The sequence below is a fragment of the Sus scrofa genome, chromosome 1 (genome assembly GCF_054392235.1).
Source record: "Sus scrofa isolate SSC_HxYL_T2T_F1_AM1 chromosome 1, Sscrofa_HxYL_maternal_Yorkshire_Landrace_v2.0, whole genome shotgun sequence".
In the NCBI taxonomy this organism is placed as follows: Eukaryota; Metazoa; Chordata; class Mammalia; order Artiodactyla; family Suidae; genus Sus; species Sus scrofa.
The window spans coordinates 256178442-256193825 of record NC_139383.1 but is presented as its reverse complement, the minus strand read 5'-3'; positions in this window follow the sequence as shown (position 1 = coordinate 256193825).

Below are 15384 nucleotides of genomic sequence, written 5' to 3'. Positions count from 1 at the left end.
CTTATCATTCTTCTTATTTCTCTGTTATCTTACAGAATTAGGTATTTCACAAAACATATTTCCCACTAAATGTAATAATCCCTTTTAAGTGACAGTTAAAAAGATTTTTACTCATTTTTGGTGAAAATATATCAGGACAGCATTACACATTTTACTGACTTTCGAAACTGTCTGCATTTCAAGTTTTTAACTTTTTTGTAAGATGACATGGCGGTTCTTATTAAGTGAGGAAGGTCCTTATTATCCTACATCATGCTTGCTAATTCATGTCCCTGAAAACACCACTGATATGGGAGGTTTCTCACTTCAACTATATCTTTTATTTATGGGTAGAACTTCTGCTCTGAGTTTCTGGCTTCTTTCATGTCCTAGTGGGCTAGAATTAATGACATGAAAGAACCTCTAGATCCTGCTTTTACTTCTCTTCTAAAATCAAATCCCAAGGTCAGCAAAAGTGGCAAGATTTCTTCTCCTTGAACTCCAAACCTGTTTGTACTTTTTCTTTCCTCAGGATGAGATTCAGAGCCCTTAGGAAACTGAGACTTCCCTCTTCTGAGATTTTTTTTAAAAGGAATTCTCAGGCTCTCATGTGCATGACATTTTAGATCCACACTTTTAGTCCTTCAGTAGGTAAGAACTTATCTGAATTCTATGTTGAAATAACTGGACTGCGCATGGGATTCTTGGCTTAAATGCACTCATAAATAAAGACCCTCAAGAGACTATTTGTTTTCACTTACATTTTTTTTCTTCCATACTATAGCTATATTATGCATATGAGGAGTTTGCAAAACAGAGGCAAAACAGATCCTGGGGCAGCTGGAACCAGATATCTGGAAGGGCTCAAAAATGACACCTGAAATATGGGAACACTGCAGAGGTATTTCTAACATGTTTAGTCTACTGTCACCAGAGTTGAGAATCACTCATGCATGGCACTGGAAACATATTTTGTTGAAAATTACCAGGTTGAATCTATCATAGTTTCACATTGAGAAGTCCTGGGGACTTTCTAGTTCCGCTGCTAATTAGTTTTTTAACCAGAGCTAATTATTTTACATTTATTCTCCTCAAATTTCTTACCTACAAAAAGAGGTTTTAATGTTTAACACTTGAGTTTTGTTGAAGATTATATGATAGAATGTATGTGAAACTTTGAATATTATAAATTGTTATAAAAATACAAGGATGTTTAATTAATGGGAAGCACACAAACAGAATTATGGAAGAGGAAGCAAGAAGGAAAAAACATGACCACTTTATGTCACCGTATTTCTTTCTAGAGGCTTTGCAAGGAATGAGGAATTACTAAACTGTTCAAAGCCTGAGATATTCACTGCAGATTCATTCTACTGGAACAGGGGATTACTATATGTACAATATAGGGTCTTAAATTTTACTTCCTCTCTTGTCCTCTTTGAATATATTTGGTTAGAGTACCTGGCAAGGTTTACCTCAGCAGGCTCAGCTATCATCTGGCTCCTTGTGTTCGCCAGTGACTAAATAGATAAAGTAGGTATTATTCTCATCCATAATGATGGCCACTTCTGGGTGAGGGGAAGTGGAGCAACTGACGTGCCAAGAGTTCAAGGCTTAATCCTTTCACATCAGCAGCATTTACCAGATAATCCCTGCACTTGGAAGAATAAAAAATTATCTTACATTAAAAAAAGCTTATTCTTCATTTATCTATTATGGAATGGCTACTTTTGCAGTTAGCTCTTCTGTCAGAAATTCCCTAAAGGGAGGAAGAATAAGAATTACTATTATAGCATCAAAGCTACAACCCCAAATTCTAACACTAGGCATGGGATATAGAAGAAAAAAAAATCTATTTATCAGGAGTCCTGGGAGATCAAGCTCTAGTAAGGGATATAAATGCCTATAGAAATAGTTGCAATATCACTAAGATAAAGTGTTCAGGATGTGCCAGGTGTATTTTGCTGTCACCAAGTCTGGAAAATTCAGGAAGGCTTCCAGGATGGTGTGATGCCTGAGTTGAATCTTAAAGGACAAGAAAATGTCAGCTAGGGGAAGATAATTAGAAGTTGCTCTAGGTAGAGGGAGAAGCATGAGTAAAAGCACAGAGTCATTTGAGTAGAAAATTGTTAGTAGTGTGAAACTGTTGGGGCATATAGTGTAAGGTGGAGAATAATGAGAGAGACAGCTGGAACACAAGGCAGGGGAGGCATGATGGAGGGTTTATGCCACATTAGGGACTCGAATTTTATCCTGAGGTCAAAAGGGAACTGTTGAAGTGTTTTCAGTAGATACTGCGGCATAACCATATTTACATTTTTGAAAACAAATTTTGGCAGCTATGTACTTGGCAAATTTGAAGGGAATGTGACTGGAAACCTGTTAGGAGGCTCTTTTAGAAATAAATCAAATCAGAAATAGAATTTGGGAATTTAGCATTTTACATATATGATACATATTACGTATTTATGATATATAAATATTACATGTAATTTTTAAGCAGAGACTTACTTTCTTCCATTTTATATATGTACTATGCATATATGTTGTGTTTTCAAAATAGAGGCATATCTTAGTTCCTTGGGGAGCTGGACCAGGATATCTGGATGGGCTCAAGAACAGCTGTAGAGATAGCCAAATAAATTTGGGGAACACTGCAGAGATATTGCTAACATATTTAGTCATTCTGTCATCCACTTGAAAATCACTCACGCACAGGCATTTGAAGTATGCTTGGTTGCAAATTGCTGGGTTGAAAATATCATAGCATTTTATACTAAAAGTCGATCTTGCTGTTATTGACATCTTAGAATATGATGAGTTTTTATTATGACAAGATAATAGTTTGCTTTTCTTCTATTAGAGAAAATGAATGGAAACTTTCAGGACAATATTAGCAGGAGATCTGTTCACAAGTTTCTCTGAAGTGAATTCATCAATTAAATGATTAATAATTTCAATTGCTAGTCATCCAAGAAATAGCATGCTTGACTACGCTTTTCGTATGATATAACTGTTACTTATGATTAGAGCTTTCTCCTTCACCAAATAAAATTTATGGTGTTTATTCAGGTGAACTCCAGCATGCAGGTAAAGTCACAGAATATGCCAAGGTAAGTGAGAAAGTCAAGTAGCTACTGTCTTCAAAGTGTTCCTCTGGAAACCTGGTATTTCTTGAGGTGTAACATTTCACATTTTGCTTATAAGCTCAAGCTGCCTGGTATTTTTCTATATGCAATTGTATCATAGTAACTGATTTTTTTTTTTCTTTTTAGGGCATATGGAAGTTCTCAGGCTAGGGGTAGAATCGGAGCTACAGTTGCCAGCCTACACCACAGCCACAACAATGCAGGATCTGAGCCGTGTCTATAACCTACACAGCTCACAGCAACACCAGGGAAGGAACCTGCATCCTCATGGATACTAGTCAGATTTGTTCCTGCTGTACCACGATGGGAACTCCCTGAAAAGAATTTTTTTAATGTGATTGTAAAAAGGATAAAACACTGTCACATATTCAGAACAGACAGATGTTAAACGCCAATCCCAAGAATGATGTAGTGGAGAGACATGATCTGGATTAAACTCGCAATTTCACTACTTGTTGGAAATGTGACCAAGTGCAATTTCCAAGATTGTCTTCTCCTCTACATTGTGAGCGATGAAACCTACCTCACAGAGTTATTTTGAAAATTGGATGAGGTAAAGTTTTTAAAGCGCCTAAACTGACAAACAGCAGACATCCTATAATTACTGTTTTATTTGCTGTCGCTTTCTGATAATGGATCATTTCTTCCTCTTCCCCATGGGCTGCTCTTTCTGACAAGTTTTCTTGTCATCTTTTTTACTATCCATTGGAGTTCTATAGAGGGGTGATGTGGGAGCCCTCTGTTTTCTATCCACAATGCTAAGTGGCATCATCCATTTCCAAGAACATTCTCAGTGTGCTGATGACTCCCAAAACTTTATCTCAGGCCATAACTTCCTCCAGTAACTCTGTATTTATGTACCAATTGCCTACTTAAAATCACTACTTAGATGCCTAATAGGCACCTTATTTATCAAATAAATGTTCGTTATATTATTATTACTGTAGATATTATTACTGTAATTGTAGATGCTGAAGATATATATGAGTAAGAAAACCAGATGGAATTCTCCCTCCGGATGTTTATGCTCTACAAATGATAAGTTATACAACAGTCAAAATAAATAAATTATATATAGTACAATAATGTGCTATAGAGAAAAATAAAGCAGATGAAATAGATATTTATTACTGTGTAACAAATTATCCCCAAAGCAGCTTAGAACAACTTATATTTATTATCTCCCAGTTTCTGTGAGTCAGGAATACAGGCACTGCTTAGCTGAGTGGTTCTGGCTCAAGGTCTTTATGAGATTTCATTAAAGATAATGATCAGGGTTGTAGTCAACTAAAGGCTTGTTTGGGGCTGGGGGATCTGTTTCTAGGATATTTCATTCATATGGCTTTTGGTAGGAGATCTAAGTTCCTCTCCACATGAACCTCTCCATGGGATTTTTTTTGCCTGACCTCACAACACTGTAGTTGGCTTCTCCTAAAACAAGTGTTCCAAGCAAAAGAGCACACGCACAATTCTTTGCTTAGCCTCTTTTAGATTTATACTGACAACTTAACCTAAGCTTCATTCCTAAAAGCTGTTTTTTAGGTATCTTTTTGTCTCTAGGAAACATAGTTTACATTGTACTGGTTTATCCCACACTAAGTCTGCATTCCGGAACTCTAGCTTTGATCTGGGACCCTAGATCACAGTTTTTCAAAGAGAGAAACTACAGATAATACTACCGATAATACTATCTGTACAGTACTACAGATAATTCCCAATAGAGTCAATGGTAATGGCTATTATACATTTAACAGTAGAAAATATTCATTGTTAAAAGTAGGCAATGAAAGATAAAATAAATTTATATTTTTCATATATTGAATTTTGGGAAGGATGACATGAGACAGATACTTGTATAATAAGAGAAACATGAGAGTCATAAAACTTAGGGGAAATCTTTAAGCATCATGTATCAAAAATTTTTAACTTGTTTATACCATTTGACTTGGCTTTTTGCTTCCAATAAAATGATCTTAAATGTTATATTTGTCCACAAATATATTTATTACAATATTGTGTATAATAGAGAAAATGAGCTAGCCCATAGAATGGAATTATTAAATATATGGTGACAATATATATTGAATTAAATAATATGTAGCCTTTAAAAGAATATTTAGGAAGAATTTTTAATGACATTAGAAAGGCTTACACTCAAAATGTTAAATGGAAAAGGCACTATAAATTTCTATTTAGTGTATAAACATGTAAACATAAGGTCAAATGTATTTTATGAAGTCAATGATAAAATATTTCTAAATTCTCTTATTGATTGTGTCTGAATTTTTCTGCTTATTTATACCAATAATAGAACTTACCTGTGAATTATTCTAAAATGATTTTTCAGTTGATCAGATCATACATTTAAAAAAGCCATGCCATTTAAACAATTGAAAGTGATATGCTGGAGTTCCTGTCATGGCTCAGGGGAAACGAACCTGACTAGTATCCACGAGGACACAGGGTCAGTCCCTGGCCTTGCTCAGTGGGTTAAGATCCCACGTTGCCATGGGCTGTGATATAGGTTGCAAACGCAGTTCGGATCTGGCGTTGCTGTGGCTGTGGTGTTGGCCAGCAGGCTATAGCTCCGATTTAACCGCTAGCCTGGGAACCTCTCCATATGCCGAGGGTGCAGCCCTAAAAAGGCCAAAAAAAAAAAAAAAAAAAAAAAAAAAAAAAGGAAAGAAAAGTGATATGCTGAAGTATGGGAATCAATGTGTAAGAAGTAATGGATACATATTTCTAAAGGAACAGGTCTACTAGGCTGGTAATTGAGCCACTGGAGAGATGGAGAGAGTTTCATGAGTTCTGTGTATTTAGTTATGAAGACTATTGCTTGGTCTTTCTTGCTGTGCTGATGAGAGAGAGCATGTCTTAAGTGAGGAAAGAATCATCCAAAGAAACTGGTAACAGGAATCCAAGGGGAGGGTAAAACCGTACGGTTTTGTCCCTGTGTAAAATTCTTCATTCACTGCCATCACAGGCAGAAAACTCAAATCTTTTACACTGCCTAAAACGCTGTATATCATGACTCAAGTTTACCCTGACAGAATTTACCCAAATGCCTAAATTACATACCAATAGTTTCACTTATAAAAATACCATTATTCAAATTTGTCTCCATAATATTTTTATTGTGAGTCTGAAACTATCTAGCTCATATTCCACCTTTCCTCACAGAAAAGATTGTTTTTATAATTTATTTTTCATGGTGATGTGTGAAATTAATTAAACAAGGAAACCATTAGATTAATGTGGCTCTAATGCCATGATGGCCTACATAAGCAAAACAAAAATCTAAGCCTGTAAATAGCTCAAGATTATAAAATCAAAATGCTAAGGAAGACCAAGCACAACTGACCAGCTAGGCTTTAAGTTATAGCCAATTAATATTTCCTTTCTTTGCTTCTGCACTTTATATGTCTCCACCCTGGCTCTTATAGGTGGAACATACCTAACCACTTCCAGCCAGTCAGAATAACTAAATGCCCAAATAAACTCTTAAAATTTTTAATACACCTTGGTTTATATTTTAGCAACAGGTTTATTTCTGGCAGAACAACTTATTTTGAAAATTAATTATTAGCAGTTCCTGTCATGGCTCAGCGGAAACAAACCTAACTAGGATCCATGAGAACGCAGGTTCGATCCCTGGGCTTGTTTGGTGGGTTAAGGATCCAGCATTGCTGTGAGCTGTGCTATAAGTCTTAGACACAGCTCTGACCCGGGGTTGCTGTGGCTGTGGCATAGGCCAGCAGCCACAACTCCAATTCGACCCCTAGCCTGGGAACCTTCACATGCTGCCAGTGTGACCCTAAAAATACAAAAAAAAAAAAAAAAAAAAAAAAGAAAGAAAAAAAAAAAAGAAAATCAATGATTACCAAAATAAACATGATCTCTCTATTAATGATTTATTAGAGCAGCTACCTTCTGTCATAGACATTTAGGAGAAGTAAGGGAACCCATACTTACATGTTCATTCATTTAATATTTATTAAGCACCCTCTAAGTTTCAAGCACTCTTTTAGGTATGGTGTAAAAAGCAACATAAAATTTCCCACTTTTTCAGGGAATTTAATTTTACGTGAAGGATAAAGCAGGAGATAAACAAGGAAAATATCAGACCTTGAGATGCATGTAGAAAATTAGAGTGAGGGAACACAGAACTGTTGCATTTTAAGGATTGGAAGAGAAGCCTTAGACACTATGGGCAAATAGAATCTGAAAGGAGGTATATATGGTTAACATTTGAAAAATTCCCTGTGGCTTAGACTAGAACTTAATAATTTATGTGTAAAATATTACTAGGATCATAGTTTCCATTTATCTAAATACTGACATATTACATTTGGAATGGGACCTCTGATTCTGTATTGCCTGCCAGGATTCCAAGTGGACTCTGTCGTGCACTGGAAGAAACTTGTAAGGAGCACTAAGCTGGTTCAGATGAGTATGCACATGTTAAGGTACTTCAAATTCTTGAGAACTCTCAAGAATGCTTGAATGTGGTTCATGGGAAACTACCACTTGCTGTTAAATATTTTAGTGGATCTGATTATTTTCTTAGCAAACAGTTTTGCAACTCACAGCCAGCTGTTTCACCAAATAAACTGAGGATTGCTAAAAAGCCTAGGAAGTGTTTTCTGAAAGTATAGTTAACTTGAAGACATCTCTTTTATGAAAATACGTTAAAACTTGTACTTAATCTATTAAGAAAAATTGACCTACTTAGGTAATGAAATAAAATGTTCAGAACAGATCATTTTGGTTTAATCTCTTTTGAAATTTGATTTAGGAAGGGTAAGATGAGCCAGAAGCCAATGTGGTGATTGCTTCATGGAAAAATAAATACGATAGTATATATTGACCATGAAAAACACTGTTGAACAGCTCTACTCTCCAGGCTTTATTTCCAGAAAATCTATTCACAATGATTTTATTTTAACTCCTAAAGCAATTAGATAAAGCAGCAAGACAAAAATACTGAACACTTGGAAGAGGCATGACTTTGAAAAAATTTGGTCTGTGATAAAATTTACCTCAGTGGTTATATTTGGAAAGATTATAAAATAATAGGACTCTTAAAAATTCAGATAATTAGAAATATCAAACACTAGCAGTGTTCAGATGGCTTAAGACAGCAGCTGTTAAAATGGAGTTATTTTTAATGGCTTTGGAAAGAGAACTAGCTGTAGGACCAAAAATCCTGTGCTTAAATTTTTTTCTATTTACTACCTCTATATTTGGTAAGTTATTTCCTCTATCATTTTGTCTCTATATATACATATGTGGTAACTTTAGCTGATATATGTTGAAATTTATTATGTGCTACCTTATTTCATCATTACAACAATAAGCCAATGATATAGATGATAGCAATATTCATATTTTGCAGACTAGGAAACTGACAATTATGGCTGTTATAAATCTTCTCTTAGGTCATAGATTAATAAATGGAAGAGCCAATATTTGAAATTAGGTCTGTCTGAGACCAAAACCTGATCCTCCAATCCCTAGGTACTACAGACTCAGAAGGTCATAAAAAAATGTTTTTTTTTTTAATTTAAAAAAGGAGGTCCTGTTGTGGCTCAGCAGTAACAAACCCTGATTAGTATCCATGAGGATGTGGGTTCAATCCCTGGCCTCGCTCAATGGGTTAAGAATCTGGCATTGCTCTGAGCTATGGTGTAGGTTGCAGATGCAGCTCAGATCTGGCATTGCTGTGGCTGTGGTGTAGACTGGCAGCTATAGCTCTGATTTGACCCCTAGCCTGGGAACTTCCATATGCTACAGATGCAGCCCTAAAAAAAAGCAAAATAATAATAATAATAATAATAAGGTCATTATAACAGTAAATGGAATAACATATGTGACAATGTCTAATATAAAGCACTCAATATCAATGAAGTTATAAATCTTAGTATGAATCCTCAATTGAGCAGAAAAATAAAATGTCTATTTTCTTTCAATCTAAATGATCACAATTTAAATCCTCATCCTGACTTGCCAGCCAAAATTACAGTCTGATTCATGATTTGGGCTGAACCTTTCTGCTGTTCTACTAAGGTATCTTGGTCTGACACTGTGCCAAAGAATGGCGTAAGCCCTTCCCTTGTTTTAGGACTTGGTTCTTACTGGTTATTACTGAGAAGTGCAGTACTGCTTCTGATAGAGTAGTTCTAATATGGTGGCGGCATGGAAATCTTTGTTCAGTCTAAGGGGTTTCTACTGCCAGTGTTCATTCAATACTTATTAAGCATCCTTCATCCTAGATGCTTAGGAAAAACCAACAGGACAAACATTTTTCTGTTCTCTGCCTCTCAATATGATACAATCACACATCCTTTGGAATCTTGCTGCCTCTTAACAGGTTTCCACAGGGTAGGACACAGGTATAAACCAGAGGTGAATTTACCAGGAAGCTAAAGAAGCTTGGGCTTCAGAGACCCTCACTTTCATAGTTTCTTCCAATACTTTAATATCATAAAAAATTCTACAGACAATAAATGCTGGAGAGGGTGTGGAGAAAGGGGAGCCCTCCTACACTGTTGGTGGGAATGCAAGTTGGTACAATCACTACAGACAACAGTATGGAATTTCCGCAAAAACTAAATATAGAACCACCAAATGATCTAGCAATCCCAGTCCTGGGCATATATCTGGAGAGAACCATAATTTGAAAAGATACATGCACCCCAAGTTCACTGAGGCACTATTTACAATAGGCAGGACATGGAAGCAATCTAAATGTCCATCAACAAAGAATCGACTAAAGAAAAGATGTGTACATATACACAATGGAATATTAGTCATAAAAAAGAATGAAATAATGCCATTTGCCGCAACATGGGTGGACTTAGAAATTATCATACTAAGGAAAGAAGTCAGTGAAACACAAATATCAAAGCGATCACTAATACGTGTAATCTAATAAAAATGATACAGTAGAACTTAAAAAACAGAACTAGACTCAGATTTTGAAATGAAACTAGTGGTTACTAAAGGGGAAATGTGGAGGAAGGGGAGGGATAAATTAGGGGATTAGGACTGATATATATCTACTGCTATACAAAAAACAGAAAGGTAACAAGGACCTACTGCATAACACAGGAAAACCTACTCAATACAGTATAATAACTCAAATGAGAAAAGAACCTGAAAAGGAATGGATATATATATATATATGCCAAACTGATTTACTTTGCTGTACACCTAAAATTTACACAACTTTGTAAGTTTACTCAAATAAAATTTTTTAAAAATGTAGTTAATGATGTACAGGGAAAAAAAGTTGGGTCTTAAGAAGGTGTGTACAAGGTATTTTCTATTTTATTTGTTTTGTTTTTCAAAGTTAGGAAATTTGAATGGCAATCAGTTAGATGGTTGTCTCACCTCCTTGTGTGTTTAGGATCTGGCCAAAGGGAAACTGAGTTACTATTAACATTGCTCGATGTGATAATATTAGAGTGGTTATATGAGAAAATATGTTCTTATTTATTAAAGGTGTGCATTGGATATTTAGAGACAAAAGGACAAAAAGTATGAAACATTTCTCTCAAAAGGAAAAAGGAAAAAAGGCGGATACACTGAAAAGAAAACTAACATATTGTTTATAATGCTGGAGCTAGGTAATAGATACATGGAGTTTCTTTTTTTTCCATTTTTTTTTATAACTCAAATGAATTTAGCACATCTGTAGTTGTGCAATGATCATAACGATCTGATTTCACAGGATTTCCATCCCACAGCCCAGGCACATCCCCCTACTCCCCAAACTGTCTCCTCTGGAGACCCTAAGTTTTTCAATGCCTGTGAGTCAGCATCTGTTCTGCAAAGAAGTTCAGTCTGTCCTTTTTTCAGATTCCACGATACATGGAGTTTCATTATAATTTCATGTTATATTTGTGTGTGTTTGTATATTCCAAAATAAAGAGCTAAAAACACCAGAGCCCAGGATAAATCTGGGTGTAATTTATTTAAGGTATTTTTCACATAACCTGGTAAGTCATTTAATGTGAAGTTTCTATTTTTTAATACATTTTTTGCCAAGAAGCATTTATATTATATTTTGGTCTTGCCTTTGCTATTAATCTTACTGCATTTTCAAGAGTAGCACATTTAATTCATAGGTTGAATTTGTGATTCTGCTCAAAACGTTTATCATAAAATCTCATCATATTTATCTTTTTATTTTGCATTCTTATTTATCCAGTTTATTTTCCATATTACTGTTTTATTTTTCTGCAAGTCAATTCTACTACTTGCATATCATTGTAGACTGAAATTCTTTTTTTGATTTTGAGCTTCTTCGTGTTATAATTTTTTATTAATTTAATGAGTTCATTTTGCAGCTTAGCTTATACTTCTCTCTATTGACACTCATCTTGTAGTTCTCTGTTCTTCCTTCATAAGGCAATATCTTCAAGCAACTTTAAAAATAATCCAAGCAGATAGCTTATCTTTTTACATGAAACTGAAAGAGGTGTGTATGAAATAGTCCTTTTCCTCATGTTGCAGTATCTCTTCAGAGACTTCATGGGTGCAGGAAATGTTCCCCAAATACTTAATTTTATTTGTCATGAGTATGTGGAGACCTGCACAAATCTCTTGCAACAACACTCCATAAAACCTCAATTTGAAAAATGTTGGCTAAACATTTTAAAAACTGTTTTTCCTGCCCATAATTGGAAGATTATAGAAGAAGAAGGTAAATTCATACCTTGGCTCTTGTATGTGTCTTTACCATTACTTTGTTCAATAAAATGTTACTTAGTATCTATAATGGCCCAAGTCCTGTGCTGGCTCTAGGAATACAAAGGCTAATACTTCTTCCCAACCCACCATTACCCTATGGGATAATAAACACAGGTGTTCTGGCAACAGAGAAAGGAAGGCAAATATAATTCTCACTAATAGCACTGAACTAAAGGCTACAAAAAATCCTTTAACAGAAAGAAACCTCTTCTAGGAGTAGAAACTGAAGTACTACCTGGCTTGTTTAAAAAAAATAAAAGCCAAACATTCTCTTTAGAAGTTAAGGAGGTTTTTTGTTGTTGTTGTTTTGATTTTGTGGTTTTGGGGGGGTAATCCTGAGGGGAAAAAAAAACTAATACTATTTTGCCAAAATGTTTCAAAACCTTTAATATGTATTAAACTGAAAGATTGTCTGAATTTAGAAAAAAAAAGGTTATTCTGGTTCAATACTAAAGCTCTTTAAGATTTACTGAGAGAATGTTTAATATTAGAACAGCTGTTTTGGTTCATTAAATTTTTTAAGAGGTTCTAAACTTTAATCAGTGAAAACTCATGCTAACTGCAAAAGCAGGCTATTTTTAAGTAATGTGACAACTTTAAAATTTTATACTTTTCAAGCTCTTTTTCACACAATTTTTCATAGGTGCCCCAGAAGTTTTGGATTTTCCTAATGAGATAATGTTTATAAATGCTATAGGATATAAACACTAATGAGCTTTACAAGTCTAAATCTGGTTTGTTCTTAGGATTTTAGAGGTTATTTTTAAACGCTAATATTTGTTAAGAGCTTCATGACATATGTTTCCTTCTGTTCTATTTTGTAATCATTGTTATGTCAGTATCTCTAACAAAGAAATGATGTGAAAATCTAACATCATGTTAACATTCTTAACATGTCATAAGATATTACACATTGACAAGGAAATGTTAATGGTTATATAAAAAAGTGGACAAAGGATAGAGAAAGTGCACAAACAATCCAAAAATACAAAGTGTCAATACATATGTCAAAAATCTGAAAAGCTGAACCTCACAGGAACAAGGGCAACAAAAAAGCATCTATTAAAATGGTAAGAACTAAAGAAAATATCAAACTGGCCAAATCATTTTTAAAAAGTCCTCTTTCAGGTGAAGATAAAGCATGAATTCTGGGACAATGTTATTGAGTTTGAAAATTGGCATAGCCCTTCTGAATAGGAGAGAGGTAAAATGTACTTCCCCAAATTCAAAAGCATTTGTAGTCTCAGATTCATTAGTACTACTTCTGGGAATTCATTCTCAGGAAAATCTATTCATGGTGTTCAAGCATAATGTCTTCATAAAATTCTTATTACATTTTGGTTTTTTAAACCTCATTATTTTCATGTTACAGATGAGAAAGTCAAAACCCAGAGATGGTAATGTGTACAAAATCCCACACTTAGTCATTGACAGGCCTGGATTAGATATTTTGGATGTCAATTTCATAATTATTGTTCATGCCGAAAATACTTGGTTTAACAATTCTTTGGAACCTTTTCCATGCCATGTTCAGTGTTAGGTTCTGGGTCTCCAACATAATGTTTATTGAACATTTACTGTGTACTAACTTCATATATGGATTTATCTCATCTTATTCTTAGAACAAGGTTTTTGGAGTTTGTTTTTTTTTTTTTTTTCCAGTAAGGAAGCTGATGGACTTTCCTAACATCAAATAGCTAAGTTAACAAACCAACCCAAGCAATCTTACTCCAGGGGTCTTTCTCTTAAGGATCACATTGATTTATCTCTCCATGATAGACTACCCATAAATCCTGTCCTCAAAGAGCTCACAGGGTAGTTTCAGGGAGATACATGTCTTGCAGTTCAATAAATAACAAAAATCCTATGAGGATACAGAGGAAGAATCTAACATCACTCTGCTTTGGTTCTCATGGTGCTGATGGTGGTTGGTCAGAGGTTCCTCAACACTGCCATCATCTGTAAGACTCATTTATATTTGAATTTGCAACTTCAGATAATCACATCCACATTCTGAGAAGACTCTCACAAGATACGTATATTTTTACTTATTGAATGATTCCAAATTCCCTATGTGTGTTAGTCCCCCTATTTAAAAGAAAGCAATCCCATGAATGTTCATAGAAAATAGTAAAATGAAATGCACTAAAGTGTTAACAGGATCTATCTACTCTCATCAACCAAAGGATTCTTTTCTATATGTCTCCATAGTTTCTTTACTTTTATAACCAGAAAAATGATATAACGTCAGTTTATTTTTAGCTTAGATAATGAATATTAGTGTCAAACACTTCATTTGCAAACTCTTGGGGGTTATCTTACAGGCCAGCAAGTGTTTAGCAAGTATATACGTGTTTAAAGGCCAAGGTCAGGGAGACACCATGTGTACTTTCAGTGCTTTCCCAAATTTCAGTCTTGCTTCCAATCTTACCCTTCTTCACTGGGTAAATGTGAGTGCTCTCATACAGGTCTTCCTGGGAGGACTTAAAACTTAAGAGTGCAATGGCAGGGCTGGCCAAAGAAAGAGCACAGTCGCCATGCAGCTGAAGTGCTGCCTGTCACACAAACAAGAAAATACATGCAATTGCATTTGAAAACATTTAACTGCTATATAAATACAAAATACATTATCAAGTTTTGAAAGTATGAAAAGGAAGCTCATTAGCAGATAGAAATAATGCTATCTAGAGTGTACCTGGCTTTGATCCTAGCCACAGAAAAACCACTGTTAGCTAGTTGTCAGTAGATGCTCTCTTGAAGGTAAAGTTTGGGTGAAGTAATTTTCAGGCTCAAATACAAAGAGCAAACATCAATTGAAACTTCCTTATACTAAAGTACTTAAGGGCATGACTCATTTATTTGAGCCTCCTCACAACTGATTTTTGTTGTCATCACCACAAATGTGGGATCAGAGGCTTAGATAGGATAAATAACATGCTCAAGGTCACAGTCTAGTGAGTTGGAAAGGCAGGAATTAAACCCAAGCCAAACTGGGCTCTTACTCATTACTGGGTGATCTGCTGCCCTAGAAATAAAACATTAAACATTTGGAATTGGATAACTACTTCTCACATGTCTTTTGTTTTTACTACCATCCACCTAGCCCATAACAAGTCTAATACATTATATAACATATTTTAAATGCTAATTAACATGTAGTTATCATTTAAAGTTTATGAGATAATTTGGTAAACTAATACCCAGCAGTCCTAGAAAATGAGAATTAAGATCCTCTGGTGTGGATAAAAGAGATAAACTAGCAGACAATACATACCTTGATCCCCTCTCTATTATGAAGTGTTTTGAATAGCTATATGTGATTTTATAGTGTTTTTCAAATATGCCCCAAAACGCAGTAATTCACGAGTTCTCCATGTCTCTATTATTCCACTCTGAACTAAGAAATTTTGATAACTCCTACTGTTTATTGAATCCAAATGTGTCTACTACAAGTTTAAAGAAAATAATGCTATATCGTTATCTCCATAGAATGTCCCCTTTC